This window comes from Kogia breviceps, chromosome 10 (genome assembly GCF_026419965.1).
Source record: "Kogia breviceps isolate mKogBre1 chromosome 10, mKogBre1 haplotype 1, whole genome shotgun sequence".
Taxonomy (NCBI): domain Eukaryota; kingdom Metazoa; phylum Chordata; class Mammalia; order Artiodactyla; family Physeteridae; genus Kogia; species Kogia breviceps.
The window spans coordinates 62,076,650-62,090,368 of NC_081319.1; the positions used below are offsets into that span (position 1 = coordinate 62,076,650).

General features: G+C 37.5%; 1 protein-coding gene across 6 annotated transcripts in view; it reads right to left on the reverse strand.

The window, feature by feature from the left end:
* KHDRBS2 (KH RNA binding domain containing, signal transduction associated 2) overlaps positions 1-13,719 on the reverse strand; it is a 769,555-nt gene that overhangs the window by 246,494 nt on the left and 509,342 nt on the right. The gene's annotated exons all lie outside the window — the stretch shown is intronic.

Sequence of the window (13,719 nt, forward strand, 5' to 3'; positions counted from 1 at the left end):
AAATTTAAATCAGTGCTCACTTTAATATTCATTTTATTTTAGTTGAAATCAAAGGATAAATTATTTCATTAGCCAAGAACATGTGGAAACAGATATAACTTATGTTCTGAAAGTTGAATTTATTTATGTTAAAAGGGTATTTTTATAAAATGTCATTGAGGTCTTTAAAAATTATATTTGTCAATAATTTTCATATGACAATGCTAGTGTTTTCTTTCTTATGAAAATCAATGAATTATCAACCTAAAATAGTGTTTCCATAGTGGGAAACACATTCTGAGTCTTTGGGACTGACGACATACATGTTGGATTTGGTCATATTAATAGCTTCTATACCTCTGAAAATTATGAAAAGGGGAACGCTCACTGATAAAGGCAAAAACAGGAAAGGTAGAATAGAATCCACATACAAACTACTAGGAACGTTAAAAGACAAAAGTAGTAAAATCATCTGTGTCCATAATCAGTCAGGGGATACATAAAAAAATTAGATGTAAGATATGATATCAAAACCAGTAACTGTGGGAGGAGGAGAGTAGACGATGTTTAAAATGCATTTGAAATTAAGAGACCAGCAATTTAAAGCAATAATGTATATTTATATACTGCTATATCAAAATCTCATGGTAACTGTAAATGAAAAATCTATAATAGATACACACGCAAATAAGAAAAAGGAATCCAAACAGAACACTAAAGAAAGTCAAAAATCAGAAGAGAAGAGAACAAAAGGGGAAAGAAAGAAAAAAACCTACAAAAACAAATCTAAAACAATTAACAAATTGGTAATAAGAACATACGTATCAATAATTACCTTAAATATAGATGGATTAAATGCTCCAGCCAAGAGACATACACTGGTTGAATAGATACAAAAACAAGACCTGTATATATACTATCTAGAAGAGACCCACTTCAAATCTACAGACACGTACAGACTGAAAGTGAGAGGATGGAAAAAGATTATTCCATGACAATGGAATTCAAAAGTAAGCTGGAGTAGCAAGACATATCATTTTAAAAAGTAGACTTTAAAATAAAGACTGTTACAAGAGACAAAAAAGGACACTATGTAATGATCAAGAGATCAATCCAAGAAGAAGATATAACAATTGTAAATATATATACATCCAACATAGGAACACCTCAATATATAATGCAAATGTTAACAGACATAAGAAATTGACACAGTAATAGTGGGGGACTTTAACACTCCACTTACATCAATGGACAGATCATCCAGACAAATAAATAAGGACAAACAAGCCTTAAATGATACGTTAGATCAGATGGACTTAATTGATATTTATAGAGCATTCCATCCAAAAGCACTGAACATACATTATTCTCAAGTGCACATGGAACATTATCCAGGAGAGATCATGTGCTGGGAACAAAGCAGCCTCAATAAATTTAAGGGAACTGAAATTATATCAAGCATCTTTTCTGACCACAATACCATGAGATTAGAAATCAACTACAAAGGGGGAAAAAAGGCAAAAACCACAAACACATAGAGGCCAAACAATGTGCTACTAAACAACAAATGGATCACTGAAGAATTCAAAGAGGAAATCAAAAATACCAAGAGACAAATGAAAATGAAAACAATGATCCCAATGCTATGGGATGCAACAAAAGCAGTTCTAAGAGAGAAGTTTATAGCAATACAAGCTTACCTTAGGAAACAAGAAAAATCTCAAACAAACAACCTAACCTTACACCTAAAGCAACTAGAGAAAGAAGAACAACAAAAAAAACCCAAAGTAGAAGTTAAGAAATCATAAAAATCAGAGCAAAAATAAATAGAGATAAAAAAGTAGAAAAGATCGATGAAACTAAAAGTTGGTTCTTTGAAAAGGTAAACAAAATTGATAAACCTTTCACCAGATTAATCAAGAAAAAAAGAGAGAGGGCCCAAATCAACAAAATCCGAAATGAAAACGGAAAAGTTACAACTGACACCACGGAAATACAAAGGACTCTAAGAGACTACTATGAGCAACTATATGTGAATAAAATGGACAACATAGAAGAATTGGAAAAGTTCTTAGAAAGGAACCATCTCCCAAGACTGAAGCAGGAAGAATAGAAAATACGAACAGACCAATTACTAGTACTGAAATTGAATCAGTAATTTAAAAACTCCCAACAAACAAAAGTCCAGGACCAGATGGCTTCACAGGTGAATTCTACAAAACATTTAGATAAAAGAGTTAACACCTATACTTCTGAAACTATTCCAAGCAATTGCAGAGTAAGGAACACTTCCCAACAAATTCTATGAGGTCACCATCACCCTGATATCAAAATCAGAAAAAGATACTACAAAAAAAAAGAAAGAAAGAAAATTACAGGCCAATGTCACTGATGAACATAGATGCAAAAATCCTCAACCAAATACTAGCAAACTCACTGCAACAATACATTAAAAGTATGATACACCATAATCAAGTGGGATTTATCCCAGGGATGCAAAGACTTTTCAATATTTGCAAATCAACCAGTGTGATACAACACATCAACAAACTGAAGAATAAAAACCTTATGAATTTATTTATTTATTTTTGGCTGTGTTGGGTCTTTGTTGCTGTGTGCAGTCTTTCTCTAGTTGCATCAAGCAGGGGCTGCTCTTCATTCCACTGTACAGGCTTCTCACGGCGGTGGCTTCTCTTGTTGCAGAGCACAGGCTCTAGGCTCGTGGGCTTCAGTAGTTGTGGCTTGCGGGCTCTAGAGTGCAGGATCAGTAGTTGCGGTGCACAGGCTTAGTTGCTCCATGGCATGTGGGATCTTCGTGGACCAGGGCTCGAACCCATGTCCCCTGCATTTGCAGGCAGATTCTTAACCACTGCACCACCAGGGAAGCCCCGAACAATAAAAACCTTATGATCATCTCATTAGATACAAAAAAATAGCTTTTGATATAATTCAACATCCATTTATCATAAAATCTCTCCAGAAAGTGGTCATAGAGGGAACATAACTAAATATAATAAAGGCCATATATGACAAACCCACAGCTAACATCATAATCAATGGTGAAAAGCTGAAAGCATTTCTTCTAAGACCAGGAACAAGACAAGGATGTCCACGCTCACTACTTTTATTCAACATAGATTTGGAAGTCCTAGCCATAGCAATTAAAGGAGAAAAAGAAATAATAGGAATCCAAACTGGAAAATAAGTAGTAAGACAGTCACTGTTTGCAGAAGGCATGATAGTATACATAGGAAATCCTAAAGATGGTACCAGAAAATACAGCAAAGTTGCAGGATACAAAATTAATACACATAAATCTGTTTCATTTCTCTACTCTAACAAGAAAATATCAGAAAGAGAATTTAGTGAAACAATCCCATTTACCATTGTATTAAAAAAGAATAAAATGCCTAGGAATTAACCTACCTAAGGAGGCAAAAGAACTGTACACTGAATACTGTAAGATGCTGATGAAAGAAATTGAATATGGTACAATCAGGTGGAAAGATATACAGTGGTCTTGAACTAGAAGAATCAATATTTTTATTTTTATTTATTTTTTATTTTATTTTATTTTATTTTTTTGCGGTATGCGGGCCTCTCACTGTTGTGGCCTCTCCCGTTGCAGAGCACAGGCTCCGGACGCGCAGGCTCAGCGGCCATGGCTCACGGGCCCAGCCGCTCCGCGGCATGTGGGATCTTCCCGGACCAGGGCACAAACCCGTGTCTCCTGCATTGGCAGGCGGATTCTCAACCACTGCACCACCAGGGAAGCCCGAATCAATATTTTTAAAATGACCATATCACCCAAAGCAATCTACAGATTCAATGCAATCCCTATCAAATTACCAATGACATTTCACAGAACTAGAACAAAAATTTAAAAATTTGAATGGAAACACAAAAGACCCTGAAAAGCCAAAGCAATCTTGAGAAAGAAAAATGGAGCTGGAGGAATCAGGCTCCCTGACTTCAGACTATACTACAAAGCTACAGAAATAAAGACAGTATGGTACTGGCACGAAAACAGAAATATAGATCAATGGAACAGGATAGAAAGCCCTGAAATAAACCCACTCACTTATGGTCAATTAATGTATGAAAAGGAGGTAAGACTATATAATGGAGAAAAGACAATTTCTTCAATAAGTGGTGCTGGGAAAAGTAGACAGCTACATGTAAAAGAATAAAATTAGAACATTCTGTAACACCACATACAAAAATAAACTCAAAGTGGATTAAAGACCTAAATGTAAGACTGAATATGATAAAACTCCTAGATGAAAACATAGGCAGAACACTCTTTGATGTAAATTGCAGCAATATTTTTTAGGATCCATCTCCTAGAGTAATGAAAACAAAAAGAAAAATAAAAAAATAGGACCTAATTAATTTTAAAAGCATTGGAACTGCAAAAGAAATCATCAACAACACCAAAAGACAACCTAAGAGGGCTTCCTTGGTGGTGCAGTGGTTGAGAGTCTGCCTGCCAATTCAGGGGACACGGGTTTGTGCCCCAGTCTGGGAAGATCCCATGTGCCATGGAGTGGCTGGGCCCGTGAGCCATGGCTGCTGAGCCTGCATGTCCAGAGCCTGTGCTCCACAATGGCACAATGGGAGGGGCCACAACAGTGAGAGGCCCGTGTACCGCAAAAAAAAAAAAAAAAAAAAAAAAAAAAAAAAAAAAAAAAAAACCTAAGAAATGGGAGAAAATAATTGCAAATAATGTGAACACCAAGGTATTGATTTCCAAAATATAAAAACAGCACATACAGAAAAATATCAAAAAAAAAAAAAGAATCAAAAAATGGCCAGAACATCTAAATAGAGATTTCTCCAAAGACAACATACAGGTTGCCAACAGGCACATGAGAAAATGCTCAACATGACTAACTATTAGAAAAATGCAATCAAAACTACAATGAGGTATCACCTCACATGGTCAGAATGGCCATCACCAAAATGTTTAAAAATAATATATACTGGAGATGGTGTGGAGAAAAGTGAACCCTCCTACACTGTGGGCAGGAATGTAAATTGATACTGCCACTATGGAAAACAGTATAGGGGTTTCTTTAATAACTAAAAATAGAACTACCATATGATCCAGCAGTCCCACTCCTGGGCATATATTTGGAAAAGCCATAATTTGAAAAAATACATGCACTCCAGTGTTCATTGCAGCATTATTTACAATAGCCAGGATATGAAAGCAACCCAAATGCCCACTGACAGATAAATGGATAAAGAAGATGTGGTACCTATATACAATGGACTATTACTCAGTCATGAAAAAGAATGAAATAATGCCATTTGCAGCAACATGGATGGACCTAGCAATTATCATACTAAGTGACAGAGAAAGACAAATATCATGATATCACTTATAAGTGGAATCTAAAAAAAATACAAATGAACTTATTTACAACACAGAAATAAACTCACAGACTTAGAAAACAAATTTATAGTTAATAAAGAGAAAAGGGGGGAAGGGGTAAATTAGGAGTTTGGGGTTAACATATACACACTACTATATATAAAATAAACAACAAGGACCTATTTTATAGTACAGGGAATTATACTCAATATCTTGTAATAACCTGTAAGGGAAAAGAACCTGAAAAAGAATATATATATATATATCACTGTACACCTGAAACCAACACAACATTGTAAATCTATTATACTTTAATAAAAAATATTTTAAAATACAGTTTGAAAGCAAAAAAAAAAAAAAAAAAAGCTGCCATACCTCTGCATCTAATCACACTTAATCCTCCAATGTTCCTCTAAAATCTGTAGCTCTGACAAACAGCAACCGATTTGTGCGTACTTACATCAAAATACTCTTGAATAGTTTTGTACTTGGTTTGACTGTGAGTAGAAAATACATCTTCTCTAAAGTTCCTACAAACAAGTCATTATGGTAGAGAGGGTTGTGAAAATTCATGGTCAAAAAATCACTACCTCTGATCTGTTGATACGGTCATCCATTTAAAATTTATTTGTACTGTGAGTTTGGTCATGGAACAAGTCCCCCATAAAAGTGGTGACACACTGTGGGGCTTAGGAGCATGGACACTGGAGCGTAGAACTGTTTAAGGGACAGCTCCACCACCTCCTGTCTGTGTAAACTTGGCAAGCACTTCATTTCTTTGGGTCTTAGTGTCCTCAGATACTGAATGAGGCCACATCACATTACCATATGAGGATTAAATTAAATTAGGTCAGTATTTGCAAAAAATTTTAGAGCAGCACCAGTCACATGATAAGCACTGTAAAATCAATTTTAAATTACATTTTAAAGAAATAGTGCTATATTAGGATGTCACTAATTAAAGGATTTCTCTCCCTTCCAAAAATAGGAGACAGGACACCCTTAACCTGACAAAATAATGTAAAAAGCATGCAAACAATGAAAGAGGGATTCTTTTCCCAAATGTTCTGCTTATTTTCCAAATGATCCTAACATCTTCAGACTTGGCCCCAATCTTCATATGAAGAATTCTGACATTTTTAGGGTTATTCTGACAGTTATTTTTGTTTGCCTTCCCATACCACTACTTTTGCCTTCTTCATTCTGTTCTGTGCCCCAGGAGGCTGATATCTACAGGCTGTGTCCCTCAGGCTTTCTTGCCACCTGGTTTTCTCTTGGGTTAGGCCCAGGAGAGGCACTCACAAGAAATCAGAGGACAGAAAGAGAAAGAAATGAAGATGTTCATCCCCATACCCTGCTCTCTTCTGCTGGACCCAGGTTTGAGAGTGGCTCCTGTAGGAAGCCCCTTTCACATTGTGTGACTGCTTTCATAGATTCCATCACAGTGTCTTCTATTTGCCCCTTAAGGGTAGGGTTTTAAAGACTTCAAGCTGTTACACACTGAACCCTTGGTTGCTTCACCATCCCTAGTTGAAGTAGTCCCTTCATTGTGTTCTCTTGAATTACCTCTGTGAGTGTGTCATCTGGCCAATACTAGAAACCTGGCCCATACAGGCAATATTCATACATTAGTTATAAATTTTCCCTTTCTAGCTTTTAAAGAAATTCTTGTTGAATTTTCAAAGAAATTGAACAATATGCATCAAAATGCTTATTTACATAAAAATTCAGTAGTTCTTTGTGGTGATATTTTCTACCTATTTACAACATTTAACATAAAATTAGGAAAGTTTTATCAAAGCAGAATAATTTCATAATTTTTCTAGTGTGAGTCACAGAACCCAAAGTAATTCTAAAAGTCTTTACTTAGAAAAATAAACAAAATCAAGGAAAGATAAATTGAAGAAACTTAGAAATCAAAAAGATCAGATGAAAGAAAATACATTAATCATATTTATTAAAAAGAGTTTACCTATGGGTCTATTAAGCACTGTGGCAAAAAAAGTTATATAGTTATATTATAGGTAAGGTCAGAAGCAAAGTAGAAAATGGTCCACATAAAACTTTTCAGGTAGAAGGGAGTGGCATGATGTATTAATAGTCATGAAAGGGAAAAACCTAGAACCTAGGGTATGGTACCCAAAAAGAATATAATTTCAAATAGATAAAAAAATTTTTCAGACAAAGAAAGACTAAAAGGATTTAGCAATACTAAACCTAACTTAAATGAAATATTGAAGGATCTTCTCTCAATAGAAAAGAAGAATCTATAGGAAAGAGAACATCTCAATAGGAAGTGGAAATATATAAAAGGATTGAAGAGCACTTTAAAAAGCCAGTAAAGAGATTAAAACAATAAAAAAATTGTAAAAGTGATTATAAGTAAAATTAACAGTAAAAGAATAAGCATGGGGATGTAAAATAGGACAGCAAAATCACAAAATGTGGGGGAGGAAATATAAAAATGTAGGTCTTTTAGAATATGTTTGAACTTGTCTGACCATCAGTTTAAGTAAATAAGAGAGGGGAAAGATGGCGGAAGAGTAAACCACGGAGATCACCTTCCTCCCCACAGATACATCAGAAATACATCTACTCGTGGAACAACTCCTACAGAACACCCACGGAACACTGGCAGAAGACCTCAGGCCTCCCAAAAGGCTAGAAACTCCACACGTACCTGGGTAGGGGAAAAGAAAAAAAGAATAAACAGAGACAAAAGAATAGGGATGTGACCTGCACCTGTGGGAGGGAGCTGTGAAGGAGGAAAGGTTTCCACACACTAGGAGGCCCCTTAGTGGGCGGAGACTGTGGGTGGCAGAAGGGGGAACCTGCAGAGCTGTGGAGGAGAGCGCAGCAACAGGGGTGTGGAGGGTAAAGCAGAGAGATTCCCGCACAGAGGATTGGTACCTACCAGAACTCACCAGCCTGAGAGGCTTGTCTGCTCACCTGCTGGTGCAGGCGGGGACTGGGAGCTGAGGCTTGGGCTTTGGTCAGATAGCAGGGAGAGGATTGGCAGTGTGAACAGAGCCTGAAGGGGATAGTGCACCACGGCTAGCCGGGAGGGAGTCCGGGAAAAAGTCTGGACCTGCCAAAGAGGCAACAGACTTTTTCTTCCCATTTTGTTTCCTGGTGCGCAGGAGAGGGGATTAAGAATGCTGCTTAAAGAAATTCAGGGAGAGGCGCAGGCTGCAGCTAACAGCACAGACCCCAGAGATGGGCATGAGATGCTAAGGCGCTGCTGCCACAACCAAGAAGCCTGTGTGCCAGCACAGGTCACTCTCCACATCGCCCCTCTGGGGAGCTTGTGCAGCCCGCCACTGCCAGGGTCCTGTGATCCAGGAACAACATCCCTGGGAAAACGCATGGCATACCTAAGGCTGGTGCAACGTTATGCCAGCCTCTGCCGCTGCAGGCTCACCCCCCACACTCCATGCCCCTCCCTCCCTCTGGCCTGAGTGAGCCAGAGACCCCAAATCAGCTGCTCCTTTTACCACGTCCTGTCTGAGCAAAGAAGAGACGCCTCCAGCGACCTACATGCAGAGGCGGGGCCAAATCCAAAGCTGAATCCCCGGAACTGTGCAAACAAAGAAGAGAAAGGGAAATTTCTCCCAGCAGGCTCAAGAGCAACAGATTAAATCTCAACAGTCAATTTGATGTACCTGCATCTATGGAATACCTGAATAGACAACAAATCATCCCAAATTGAAGAGGTGGACTTTGAGAGCAAGATATGTTATTTTTTCCCCTTTTCCTCTTTTTGTCAGTGTGTATGTGTATGCTTCTGTGTCAGATTTTGTCTGTATAGCTTTGCTTTCACCATTAGTCATGGGGTTCTGTCTCTCCGTTTTTTTTTTTTGGTTGTTGTTGTTAGTTAGTTGTTCTTTTTTTTAATTAAAAATTTTTTTTTCATAATAATTATTTTGTATTTTAATAACTATTTTATTTTATCTTATTTTATTTTATCCTTTCTTTCTTTCTTTCTTTCTTTCTCTTTCTTTCTTTCTTTCTTTCTTTCTTTCTTTCTTTCTTTCTTTCTTTCCTTCTTTCTTTCTTTCTTTCTTTCTTTCTTTCTTTCTTTCTTTCTTTCTTTCTTTCTTTCTTTCTTTCTTTCTTTCTTTCTTTCTTTCTTTCTTTCTTTCTTTCTTTCTTTCTTTCTTTCTTTCTTTCTTTCTTTCTCTCTCTCTCTCTCTTTCTACTTTTTCTACCTTTTATTCTTAGCCTTGTGGATGAAAGGCTCTTGGTGCTCCAGCCAGGAATCAGTGCTGTGCCTCTGATGTGGGAGAGCCAACTTCAGCACACTAGTCCACAAGACACCTCCCAGCTCCACAGAATATCAAACAGTGAAAATCTCCCAGAGATCTCCATCTCAACACCAAGACCCAACTTCACTCAACGACCAGCAAGCTACAGTGCTGGACACCCTATGCCAAACAACTAGCAAGAAAGGAACACAACCCCACCCATTAGCAGAGAGGCAGCCTAAAATAAGACCATAGACACCCCAAAACACACCACCAGATGCGGATCTGCCCACCAGAAAGACAAAATAAATACTCATCCACTAGAACACAGGCACTAGTCCCCTCCACCAGGAAGCCTACACAACACACTGAACTAACTTTAGCCATTGGGGACAGACACCAAAAACAACGAGAACTCTGAACCTGCAGCCTGCAAAAAGGAGACCCCAAACACAGTAAGATAAGCAAAATGAGAAGACAGAAAAACACACAGCAGATGAAGGAGCAAGATAAAAACCCACCAGACCTAACAAATGAAGATGAAATAGGCAGTCTACATGAAAAAGAATTCAGAATAATGATAGTAAAGATGATCCACAATCTTGGAAATAGAATAGACAAATTGCAAGAAACATTTAACAAGGATGTAGAAGAACTAAAGAGGAAATAAGCAACGATGAACAACACAATAAATGAAATTAAAAATACTCTAGAAGGGATCAATAGCAGAATAGCTGAGGCAGAAGAACACATAAGTGACCTGGAAGATAAAATAGCAGAAATAACTACTGCAGAGAAGAATAAAGAAAAAAGAATGAAAAGAACTGAGGACACTCTCAGAGATCTCTGGGACAACATTAAATGCACCAACATTCGATTATAGGGGTCCAAGAAGAAGAGAAAAAGAAAGGGACTGAGAAAATATTTGAAGAGATTATACTTGAAAACTTCGCTAAGATAGGAAAGGAAATAGTTAATCAAGTCCAGGAAGCACAGAGAGTCCCATACAGGATAAATACAAGGAGAAACATGCCAAGACACATATTAATCAAACTGTCAAAAATTAAATACAGGGCTTCCCTGGTGGCGCAGTGGTTGAGAGTCCTCCTGCCGATGCAGGGGACATGGGTTCATGCCCCGGTCTGGGAAGATCCCACATGCCGCAGAGCTGCTGGGCCCGTGAGCCATGGCCACTAAGCCTGCACATCCGGAGCCTGTGCTCCGCAATGGGAGAGTCCACAACAGTGAGAGGCCCGCGTACCCCCAAAAACAACAACAAAAATTAAATAAAAAGAAAACATATTAAAAGCAGCAAGGGAAAAACAACAAAAAACACACAAGGGAATACCCATAAGGTTAACAGCTGATCTTCCAGTGGAAACTCTGCAAGCCAGAAGGGAGTGGCAGGACATATTTTAAGTGATGAAGGACAAAAACCTACAACCAAGATTACTCTACACAGCAAGGATCACATTCAGATTTGATGGAGAAGTTAAAACATTTACAGACAAGCAAAAGATGAGAGAGTTCAGCACCACCGAAAGAGCTTTACAACAAATGCTAAAGGAACTTCACTAGGCAAGAAACACAAGAGAAGGAAAAGACCTACAATAACAAACCCAAAACAATTAAGAAAAATGGGAATAGGAACATACATATCGATAATTACCTTAAATGTAAATGGATTAAATGCTCCCACCAAAAGACACAAACTGGCTGAATAGATACAAAAACAAGGCCCGTATATATGCTGTCTACAAGAAAACCACTTCAGACCTAGGGACACATAGAGACTGAAAGTGAGGGGATAGAAAAAGATATTCCATGCAAATACAAATCCAAAGAAAGCTGGAGCAACAATTCTCATATCAGACAAAATAGACTTTAAAATAAAGACTATTACAAGAGACAAAGAGGACACTACATAATGATCAAGGGATTGATCCAAGAAGAAGATATAACAATTGTAATTATTTATGCACCCAACATAGGAGCAACTCAATAGATAAGGCAAATACTAACAGCCATAAAAAGGAAAATGGAGGGCTTCCCTGGTGGCGCAGCGGTTGAGAGTCCGCCTGCCGATGCAGGAGACACGGGTTCGTGCCCTGGTCCGGGAAGATCCCACATGCCGCGGAGCGACTAAGCCCGTGAGCCATGGCCGCTGGGCCTGCGCGTCTGGAGCCTGTGCTCCGCAACGGGAGAGGCCACAACAGTGAGAGGCCCGCATACCGCAAAAAAAAAAAAAAAAAAAAAAAAAGGAAAATGGAGAGTAACACATTCATATTAGGGGACTTTAACACCCCACTTTCACCAATGGACAGATCATCACAAATGAAAATAAATAAGGAAACACAAGCTTTAAATGATACATTAAACAAGATGGACTTAATTGATATTTATAGGACATTCCATCCAAAAACAACAGGATACACATTTTTCTCAAGTGCTCATGGAACATTCCCCAGTATAGATCATATCTTGGGTCACCAATGAAGCCTTGGTAAATTTAAGAAAATTGTAATTGTTTCAGGTATCTGTTACAATCACAATGCTCTGAGACTAGATATCAATCACAGGAAAAGATATGTAAAAAATACAAACACATGGAGGCTAAACAATACACTACTTAATAATGAATTAATCGCTGAAGAAGTCAAAGAGGAAATCAAAAAATACCTAGAAATAAATGACCATGGAGATATGATGAACAAAAACCTATGGGATGCAGCAAAAGCAGTTCTAGAGGGAAGTTTATAGCAATAATATCTTACCTTAAAAAACAGGAAACATCTCGAATAAACAACCTAACACTTCACCTAAAGCAATTAGAAAAAGAAGAACAAAAAATCCCCAAAGTTAGCAGAAGGAAAGAAATCATAATGATCAGATCAGAAATAAATGCAAAAGAAATGATGGAAATGATAGCAAAGATCAATAAAACTAAAAGCTGGTTCTTTGAGAAGATAAACAAAATTGATAAACTATTAGCCAGACTCATCAATTAAAAAAGGGAGAAGACTCAAGTCAATAGAAATAGAAATGAAAAAGGGGAAGTAACAACAGAAACTGCAGAAATACAAAAGGTCATGAGTGATTACTACAAGCAACTCTATGCCAATAAAATGGACAAGCTGGAAGAAATGGACAAATTCTTAGAAATGCACATCCTGCCAAGACTGAATCAGGAAGAAATAGAAATATGAAAAGACCAATCACAAGCACTGAAATTGAAACTTTGATTACAAATCTTCCAACAAACAAAAGCCCAGGACCAGATGCTACACAGGTGAATTCTATCAAACATTTAGAGAAGAGCTAACACCTATCCTTCTCAAACTCTTCCAAAAGCTGTCAGAGAGAGGAACACTCCCAAACTCATTCTATGAGCCCACCATCACCATGATACCAAAACCAGACAAAGATGTCATAAAGAAAGAAAACTACAGGCCAATATCACTGATGAACATAGATGCAAAAATGTCAACAAAATACTAGCAAACAGAATGCAAGAGCACATTAAAAGGATCATACACCATGATCAAGTGGGGTTCATTCCAGGAATGCAAGGATTCTTCAATATATGCAACTCAATCAACGTGATACACCATATTAACAAATTGAAGGGAAAAACGATATGATCATCTCAATAGATGCAGAGAAAGCTTTTGACAAAATTCAACACTCATTTATGATAAAAACCCAATAGAAAGTAGGCATACAAGGAACTTTCCTCAACATAATAAAGGCCATATATGACAAACTCACAGCCAACATCATCCTCAATGGTGAAAAACTGAAACCATTTCCACTAAGATCAGGAACAAGACAAGGTTGCCCACTCTCACCACTCTTATTCAACATAGTTTTGGAAGTTCTAACCACAGCAATCAGAGAAGAAAAAGAAATAAAAGAAATCTAAATTGGAATAGAGGAAGTAAAGCTGTCACTGTTTGCAGATGACATGATACTATACACAGAGAATCCCAAAGATGCTACCAGAAAACTACTAGAGCTAATCAATGAATTTGGTAAAGTAGCAGGATACAAAATTAATGCACAGAAATCTCTGGCATTCCTTTACACTAATGCTGAAAAATGTGAAAATGAAATTAAGAA